The following is a 10,380-nucleotide window of genomic DNA, read 5'->3' on the forward strand; positions in this document are numbered from 1 at the left end:
TCATTTTTAACTTGTGCCTTTCAGTTTATTGTCGCCACCTACTGGCAGAAAGTGTTATCACTCTGCTTTGCATTTGTGAAGTTGTTTTAGGCTAATCAATTTACCTGTATTTATATTGTATGTACAAGGCAATTAAAAGTGCTTTACATAAAACATTAAAAGCATTACAGATGGTGTAAAGAAGCATGAAATTCTACAACAGTTTACTGACAGAAGCCCAGATGAATGGATGAGGTTGGAAACGTTGTTGAAATAGTTGAAAAGACAAGAGATCTGATGGAGTCACATGAGGAATATGTATTGATAATATGTTGGCTGCAGCAAGGTGGTAAAAATGCAATTATATAATCAAGGGAGATGGTATGGTAGAAAAATAACAGGAAAAAAAGAAAACAAACAGTAAAATAACAATAAAAATGACTAAATTGGCTAATTATATAATATGAAACCGTAATAACACCTGACAGAATATTACATTTTTAAAAGTCGTCAAGATTTTAAAAAATCCAAAAGAAAAGAACTACAAAGGATGGGATTGAATGGGAGATTTTAAAAATAAAAGTAATTTAAAAAAAATTTACTAGTAAAAAATTAGTATGACAGCAACATAAATTAATCAAACTGACATTTGAATTATTAAAATCTTCCAAAATAAATTAAAAAAACAAAACATACAGTGTTGCAGTTAATAAAATATGGGGAAAAATAAAGGCCAAAAAATTATTAACCTTTATTTTTTCCACTTAAGTCTTTATTAATTTTTTTAGAAATAAAATATAAACATATACAGAAGGCAAACCAGTGCCCCTTCGATGCATAGATTTACATTGTGTAAAATAACACAACATTAGAAGAAGAACAAACACACAAAGTGAGAGCAACAAAAAAAAAAAAAAAAAAAGGAAAAGACAGCAACCAGTATTCGAATATACAGGTATATACGAAGAATCGCAATAAATCGAATCGGCACCCATACATTTTTCTTCCTTTTTTCTTCCCTTCTCCTTCTTTTCCTCTTTTTTTTTCCCCTTTTCCCTTCTCCCTTTTCCTTCCCTTTCTTTTCTTCCCCTTTTTTCTTTCCTTCCTTCCTTCCCCTTTTTCTCCCTTTTTCTTCTTTTCTCTTTTTCCTTTTTTCCCTTCTCCTTCCCTTCTTTTCCCCTTTTTTTCTTCCCTTTCTCCTTTTTTTTTCTTCCTTTTCTCCTTCCCCTTCCCTTCCTTTCTCTTTTCTTTTTCTCCTTCTCTTTCTCTCCCCCTCTTTTTTTCTTTTTAAAGTGTGTTCTTTGAAATTTTGTAGGCAATCCATTTGTCCCATTTTTCATGAAATTCACCCTCTTTAAGTCTCAAGACATAAGTCATTTTCTCCATGGTGAAAATCTCCTGAACGACCTCCATCCACTGAGTATGGCTGGGCGGTTCAGGTTTTAGCCATCGCCGTGTTATTGCTTTTCTTGCGGCTGTCAATAATATTTTTACTAAATACTGGCCATCCTTATTTACAACATCAGAAAGATAGCCAAGATACAATGTAATGAATGTCAAAGGAATGGGGTATTTTAACATCTCGCACAAGGTTACGTGAACAGATGTCCAAAACAATTTAATCTGTGAACAATCCCAGAAGATATGAGTATGATTAGCACCTATAGTGCCATACTGCCTCCAACACATTTGCTGACAGGATAATTGTTTACTTTTAATAGATGGCGTAATAAAGAACCGAATAAAGTTTTTCCAATTAAACTCTCTCCATTTTAAAGAATTTGTAGAAGACTGAGATAGCTCACGGATTTTATGCCATACCTCATCAGAAATTGTAGTAAGTGATTCCTTCTCCCATTTTTCCTTGATATACAGAGTTGTACGTTTTTGACAGGACATTAAGCTCAAATAAAGCTTAGATATAATTTTACGTGTTTTTTGTTGGTACGCATCGCATATTGTCTCTAAAACTACATGAGATACACTTCCTTTTACTTTAATTTCTTTGTTATAATATTCTCTTAGTTGTAAATACCGAAATAAATCCTGATTATCGAGACCAAATTTGTCCTTCAAATATTGAAAACTCCTCATCTCACCATTATTAATCAAAATGCAAAACGCTGTAACACCCTTATAGTGCCAATACCTGAAGGTTGAGTCATACATTCCTGGTTTAAAATCCTTGTCGTATGCTATCCATTTAAATATTTTTCTTTCCTTTTTCAATTTTAATTGTCTTAGCACACTAAACCAAATTTCTAAAGTGAATTGTGTAATTGGACTTAGTATATCTTTCAAATTAATTGGTATAGAATCTTCACCTATAATTGTTTGGATGTTATGTCCCGGAATGCATGCCTCAATCTCTTTCCATTTTGCTAGATAGCCAGGATCGCACCAGCAGCACAAATACCTCAGTTGTGCTGCATAAAAGTACATTTTCAGGTTAGGGAGATTCATGCCCCCTCTATCCTTTGGCAACTGTAGTGTTGCGTATTTAACCCTGGCCCTCTTACCATCCCAAATAAATTTTGATATCAACTTATCCCATTCTGTAAATTGTTTAGGTGGTATGTTTATCGGGAGGGATAGGAACAAGTAAAGAAGCCTGGGGAGAATGCTCATTTTCACCACGTTTATTCTATTGCTTAAGTCGAGTGGATAGGTGGACCATCTTTGAATATCCGTTCTAATACTTTGATCAATTGGTTTGTAGTTAAAGTCATATAAAAGTAGTGGATCTTTAGACAGGTATACACCTAGATATTTAATTTTGTTGGCGTTCCACTTTATATTATATTTAAGAATGATGTCATTTGAGGGTGAGTGGTTGAAAATTAATATTTGGGTTTTAGATATATTCAGCTTGTATCCTGCATGGGTGTTATACATTTCTAGAAGGTTCATTAGTTTAGGTAAAGATGTGTTGATATCCTCAAGATATAACAACACGTCGTCTGCGAATAGTCCAATCTTTTGTTCTCTATGGTTAATTATAATGCCCTTTAAATCATCTTTCTGTCGTATTGCCTGAGCCAGCGGTTCGATGTATAAGGCAAAGAGGGTGGGACTTAGTCCACATCCTTGTCTACATCCTCTACTGAGTTTGAATCTTTCTGTAAGTGACCCATTAATTTTTATTCTAGCAGTGGGCTCAGTATAAATTGCTTTTATACACTGAATAGATTGAGTTGTAAGGCCAAATTTTTCTAATGTTTGATATAAAAAATCCCAATTTACTCGATCGAAGGCCTTTTCTGCATCAAGGCTAATCAAGGCTGCTTTAAGTTTTTTGTTAGTTATAGTGTGAATGATTTGTAAACTTCTTCTAATGTTATCTTGCGTTTGCCTGCCAACTATGAAGCCAGTCTGGTCTTCGTCGACGATGTCTGAAATAAATGTTTCAAATCTTTTAGAGATAATGGATGTGTATAATTTGTAATCCACATTTAATATTGATATTGGCCTATAATTGCCACAATTTTCTCTATCTTTATTTTCTTTGGGGATTAGGGAGATAATTGCTTCCTTCCATGATGGAGGGGTTTTGCCTTCCTTATGAATATAGTTTAAAGCCCTAAGAAGAGATGGCTTAAGTTCTTCCTTGAAAGTCCTATACCACTCACCAGGGAAACCATCACTGCCAGGGGCTTTATTTGCCTTCAGACTACTTATTGCTTTGTCCAGTTCTTCTGGTGTTATTTCAGCTAATATTCTGTTGTTTTGTGTTTCTCCTATGCATGGAAGGTCTAATTCGTCTAAAAATGTTTTGATGGAGTCTTTATCAGGAGCGCCTTCTAGTGAATATAAGTTGCTATAATACTGATAAAAGGTTTTTTCTATTTCTCTTGGTTCTGTCTGTAATTTTTGCGCCGTAGGATCCCTAATTTTAACAATTGTTGAGTCTGCTTGTTGTTTACGTAATTTTCGAGCAAGTAACTTTGTTGACTTTGGGCCAAGTTCATAATATGCCTGCTTTGTATATCTGGCTTTTTTTTCTACTTCATCGTCCAAATATTTTTCAAGTTGCGATTTTAAATCTTGGATTTCTTTTTGAGTTTCTTGGTCCTTTTTTAATTTGAATTTATTTTCTTTATCTTTTAAATCTTGAATCAATTTTTTATATGCTTCTATTTTTATTTTCTTAAGGTGTGTTGCCTTAGCTATCAATTTTCCCCTTAAGACTGCTTTCATTGAGTCCCATAATATTGATGGATCCACTTCTCCATTATCATTGTCTATTACAAATGTGTTAATTTCCTGCTTAACATAGCCAACAACTGATTGGTTATTCAATAGGCCTACGTTTAGCCTCCATAGGGTACTTTTGGGATCATTCTCCAAACTGATGTGTAAATAAATTGCATTATGGTCCGAAACATCTGCGACCCCAATCCTACATTCTTTAACCCTATAGTAATCTTCCTGTCTCATTAAAAAGTAGTCTATTCTTGAATGTGCCAGATGTGGCACTGAGTAATATGTATAGTCTCTCTCAGTAAGGTGAAGCCGCCTCCACACATCCACCATGCCCACTTCTTCCAAAGTTATGTTTAGTAGTTTTGTAATATTTTTTTTGCTCCTGTTTTTACTTGTAGTGTCTAATTTCAAATTTAACACTGCATTCCAGTCCCCTCCACAAATACAGATCCCTTCTGCTTCAACTGTTACATTGTTAAATAATGCTTTGTAAAATCCTCCATCACTTTCAGGTGGCGCATATATATTAACTAGTGTCATCAGATGGTTTTCAACTTTACCCTTCAATATAAAAAATCGACCCTCTTTATCCTTTACTTCTTTAACAACCTCAAATTTTATTTTTTTTTGATAAGAGTATTGCTACCCCCCTCCTATGACTTTGTGAGTAAGAACTATAGAAGACATTGTAACCAAATTTGGCAAGTTTTTCATGTTCCTGAGGCTCCATGTGTGTTTCTTGAAGCATCACAACATGTACATTGTCTTTTCTTATCTTCTTCATCACTCTTGCCCTTTTAACCGGATTACCCAGTCCGTTGACATTCAATGACATTATTCTAAGTATTTGACTCTGCATAAAAAAAATGAAATAAACTAAGTTGGTTGCTTATCTTACAAATAAAGTAACTCTCAACTTTTAACACAAACATTGCAATTGAGAACGGTAATAGAACTAAACTTTGAGTAGTAATACAACAAAAAAACAATTGAGGGGACTCCCAAGCTGGGGCATTATAAATCCCCTCATTTTCATCCTCAACAGGTAAGGGGAAAGGCCTCCCTTTCCGAGAGGGCCCCCTCCCAGAATCAGTGAATAACCCTATCAGAGCTTTTCCACCAATTCCACCTTGGCGTCTTAGCTTACCCAAGTCAGGTTATATGAATCATGTATTAGAACAGCAGAACTAAAGTATGAATCAGTACCTTAATGCAGTTAAACATAGTGTCTTTGGAGCATAGTTTGTACCTATGTTTTCCCACGTCCTTGTCCATATACTCGCTGTCTCAGATTAAGTAGTGGTCTTCCACTGGAACTCAAGTAGGCGCTCCCGAGCCCGCATGGCTGTCTCCTTCCCCCGGCGCCGGTGCACGCGTTGCCATAGCGAGGTCTGCTCCAGTCTTCTGGTCGCTGAAGGTCCGGAGGTCGTGACTGCTTCCTCTTCAGGGTGGTTGACAGGTAAAAAACCTCTCTGGCGCAGTTCTCTTTCGACGTCCTCCGCGCTGTTGTACATTTGAGGGCCGCTTTCCCAGTGGATGCGCATTCGGGTATCTGGCGTCTGGAATCGAATACCATTCTCTTTCAAAACACTTTTGACCTTCTTGTATGCTTTCCGCAGCTGGATCACATCTGATGCATAATCATGGTCGAATGACAAAGTCCTGTCCCCAAGCTGAATTTTCTTTTTCCATGCATTCCTGAGAATCGATTCCTTTACTCTGTACTGAAGAAAGTTAATTGATCTGGGGGGGGCGTTAAGGGGCCCTTTAATTTTTAAAAAAAACAAAAAATTATTAACCTTTAATGTTTAATATCAGCATTGCGGAAGTGGACAAAGCCTAAAGGGAGTTCAACATCTGTGTTGATGCAGTGTCATGTAGCCTCCTGCTTCAACTTAAAGGTCCTCATTTTACACTTAAATTGCCCCCAGTACCTCTAGTGTACACCATACTGGCATGCATTGGCTTCCACTTCTGTCAGTGTGACCCAGAGCAGCAGTGGTAACACATGTAGCTTGCCATCACCTAGGATAAGCGTGGAGTGACTGAATACTGGAGTCTATGTAAAGCACTTCGGTGGATTGAAAACAACTATATGAATCCATCCATCCATCCATCCATCCCTCTTCTTAACCTCTCAGTCCAATCCAGGTCGCATGGAAGCTGGAGCCTATCCCAGCAATCATTGGGCAAGATGGTACCCCCTTGACAGGTTGCCAGTCCATCACTCAGGGCCAACACAGACTGACAAACAGCCATTCTCGCTCACACTCAGTCCTTGGAAAAATTTAGAGTAGCCAATCAACCTAACTTGCACATCTTTGGACGGTGGAAGGAAACCAGAGTTTCTTGAGGGAACCCACACATACATGGGGAGAACATGCAAACTCCAAACAAAAAGGCAAACATTCAAACCCGCCCTTTCCTGAGTCGAAGCTCGAACCAGCGAGCTTATTGCTGTAAAGCCACAGTGCTAACTACTACACCTGTATATAAATCTAATCCATTATTATTATTATTATCCTTATTATTAGTAGTATGGGTAGTAGTAGCAGCAGCAGCAGCAGCAGTAGTAGTAGTAGTAGTAGTAGTAGTAGTAGTAGTAGTAGAAGCCAACAGTATCAGCAATGTGTCAAGTCTCCACTGTTCCAGTTCTCAGAAAGGACTGGGGTAAGTCGTCCTTGAGGTTCACACCTAACTGAGTTATTTGAAGCGATTTTCAAGTCTCTGCATGTTTAATGTGGCACTTAAGTGAAATGAAAACTCAAAAGTGTTTGTTCTTGAATCTCTGGTTCTCTGTCACCATATTCAGTTGACTCTGTTTCATTTGTCTGTTGTCTGTTTTTTCTTTTTTTTTTCTTTTTATCATCAGCGTTGTTCATTTTGCTTCTTTTTCTCTTTCACTTTACATTCACATGTTCATTCAGTGTTTATAAATTTGTTTTAACTTAACTGAATAATTTTCACTTTTTTTTTTAATAAGAAGTTGTTTTTAGAAAACATAAAGGTGGAAAATAACCCAGGGAATATATAATTTAGTTTCTGTCTATGACATTGTGATCCTAATTGTATCATGCCAGTAAAGACCCTTCAATGCAACATGTGTTTACACTATACAGGTGATAGCTGTTTTTATTGTTTGTTTTACTGAACTTCCTGTTTGTAGCTTCTTCCTGTAAGGTAATCTGAAACAGATTAAATCTTCATATCCTTTGGATATAAGAGCTTTTTTTATTTCATCTTTAGCTTTGCTTCTTTTTTTTTTCTTTTTTTTTTAAATTTTTATTAAGTTTATGTAACTCTCCAACTTAATTTGTTCATCATGTCCTAGAGAGGATGCAGATCTGTCAAATCAACTGAATGTGGGAAAAACTAATGCCATGAATTCAAATGTCTACATATGTAAAAACGGATTCATTTCAGTAGCAGTGAATAATATGACTGTTTACAGAACAGCACTGCATGATTAAAATTACACTGATGTGTACATCTTTTAAATACTGCAGAGGGTGAAGATAGGAGTAACTGCTATGGACAAAAGGTCTTACTTCATCAAGTCCTAACACGTCTTGACAGGCTTAAATTTCTGCTTGTCGACCATACATTAGTTTTTTCCCCCCTTAGGTTAAAAAATATACACCCTCCAGCTGAGGTGTGTGTCAGTTATAGAGAAAGTAGCCGCGTGTTTTTATCATTTGGAATTATCCATTGTTTCATTGTGATCATCTTTAGTCACAAAAGAAAAGTTGGAAAAAAAGATAATCCAGCTAAAATTTCAAAAGTTAACCAAAGATTTGATGACAAATAACAAGTTGCTGAACTTTTCCTCTTTGCAGCCTGTTGTCTGAGCTCTAGTTGTAAGGTTAATGCTTAGAATAAAATATAGTATCCATGATTAAACCGCGGATTTTTTTGGAATTGGTGCCTCTCACTGGCGTATCTTTTGCCTTGTTACCTGCTCCTCGCTTCGCCTCCCTCTCTGTGGGGTAACTCCCCTCATTTCACCGCCTTCATTCATGTGTCACATTCACAGTCTTCTCACGGACTCAGAACAAGTGGAGGGGATGAGCGCAAGGAGAAAAGAGACACACGGACACGTTTTCCCACCAAGTGTGCATCACCGGACTTACGAGGAGCAACTTTTGGTATTGTGAAATTATATTTTTCTTTTCTTTGCTTGAAGTTGTCAGACAAAACGTTTGTCAGTAAAGTTAATTGAAATCATTTGAAAAAGATAATCAAAGATAGTTCATACGCTACTGTTTTAATGTTTTACTTCATTTATTTACTACGCGTTTTATTATAATTAGTTTAACAAAAGCACAAGAAGGTGTCGTCAATAAGCACATTTAAATTATTGCAAATCTGTGCAAAATCTTTACGATCGTTTTGGTAATTTGGACAGAAAAACAAGAATTTAGTGCAAGCTTATTGTACATAAGTAAAAGTCAATATTTGTATGCGTCCATTTTTATTCTGATGAAGCTTCAACCGCAGAAGGTCCACTACATTTTAAGATTCGGCTTTTCCGGACGAATAATTCGCCAGTATAACATTGCTTCTACAAAACCGAAACTTTATAGCAATTACAGCAAATCAGACTGCGACTTACAGTGGCATTTTGTCTGAACGAGCGTGCTGGGAGACTTGCTCTGGGGAAATATTCAATAGTCTCACCAAAGGCAGGCGTATCGTCATCAAAATAATGATAATGTGTGATCTTTTGTTATCATTCTACATTATGTGTATTGGGGAAAAAACGCTTGAAAATTATTTGAATGATCTTTCAAAAGCCTTAAAGAGCTCAATTTTCAGTCAAACCTCTTTTGTAAGGTGTGTGGTTGAACTAAAATCCACTATGAATGATAGTTAGCTCTAAAAACTACATCGAATAACTTTTGATAAATGGCCTTTTTCTTTCCTACAATGTTTTAAACATTAAAATAAGTCAAAATCATATTACACGTTCTGATGCTACCAAACTCAGACATAATCCATCTCATCTTGATCATAATACAGCTCTTACTTTGGTAAAATATACTAAAAATATATGTATATATATGTAATTAAAATAAGTCATAAAAGAGCAATAACTGCAAAATGACATGTTGCAGTGACACCAAACTCATAGTACACATAAACTTATTGAGTTACTGACTGATGAGCTACTGACTCTGAAAAGCCGGATCTGTGAATATCCAGAGTAAACTGAGGGGATTTATTCTGAATTTCCTTTTAAAGAACATAATTTTCAGATACTGTTCTGCTGTAGATGTTTATGATGATATTTTACAGCTGTCAAACCTTTCATCATTGGCACTTTGCAATTACAGTAATGTCAGCAAATTACACACAACAATCTGTAAAAATCTCTTTGAAATATATTTTGGTTAAGTTATGTGATGACTCAAGTCATTCTTCTCTTAAGTTAGGTGACTTTTTATTTTGAGTTTATTTACCACAACGACTATATGCCAAATAAATTAATCACATTGAGCAGGAAGATGCTTTGGACCAGATTTAGCTAAAAAAAAACTGTTTGCCATCTGTAATTTTGAGTTAATTTGATGGTAAGGGACAAGAGCTGGTGGGAGCTATTATCCTAACTACACAAAACCTGGACTTAAGATGAGTAAAAGAGCAGTCACTGTCCAAAATAATACTTTGAAAGGCCTTCAGAAAGCTTAGAGAGTAAGCACAGAGTTAATGTTAACTGTAATTGATCTTTTTCTTGAAGAGACATTTAAAAAGAAACCCGAAAGGAGAAGGTTTTGCTGGAGGGGAAATTTCACACTGCACTGGTTTAAGGAAAGTCATAAAGCAGAGCAGAACATTATGCATTTGAAACACAGTGAGACTGATGTCTTCTATTCTATTTAGTTTTACCCATGAATCTTTCTAAATTGAGCTAAATTTACCACACGTCCAATTATAAAAACACCCTCAATATTTGTTAAGTTGTTGGTTACTCCCAAGAAGTTCAAGGTAATATTTATGTGAGTTGCCAAGTGCATGTGCATGTTTTAATGTGCTCATATAACAAAGATATCACTCTGTGCAATGGATTTCTGTTATAAAGTTTTATTAATACTGTAAAGATTCATGCCTCAGTTATGTTGCTGAGCTGCTGTTAGAAATCAAATGAGCAAATAGACACAGACACAGAAAGGGGACTGTTGTAAACCATCCAAACCACAA

Source organism: Telmatherina bonti (assembly GCF_933228915.1).
Source record: "Telmatherina bonti genome assembly, chromosome: 12".
Lineage (NCBI taxonomy): Eukaryota > Metazoa > Chordata > Actinopteri > Atheriniformes > Telmatherinidae > Telmatherina > Telmatherina bonti.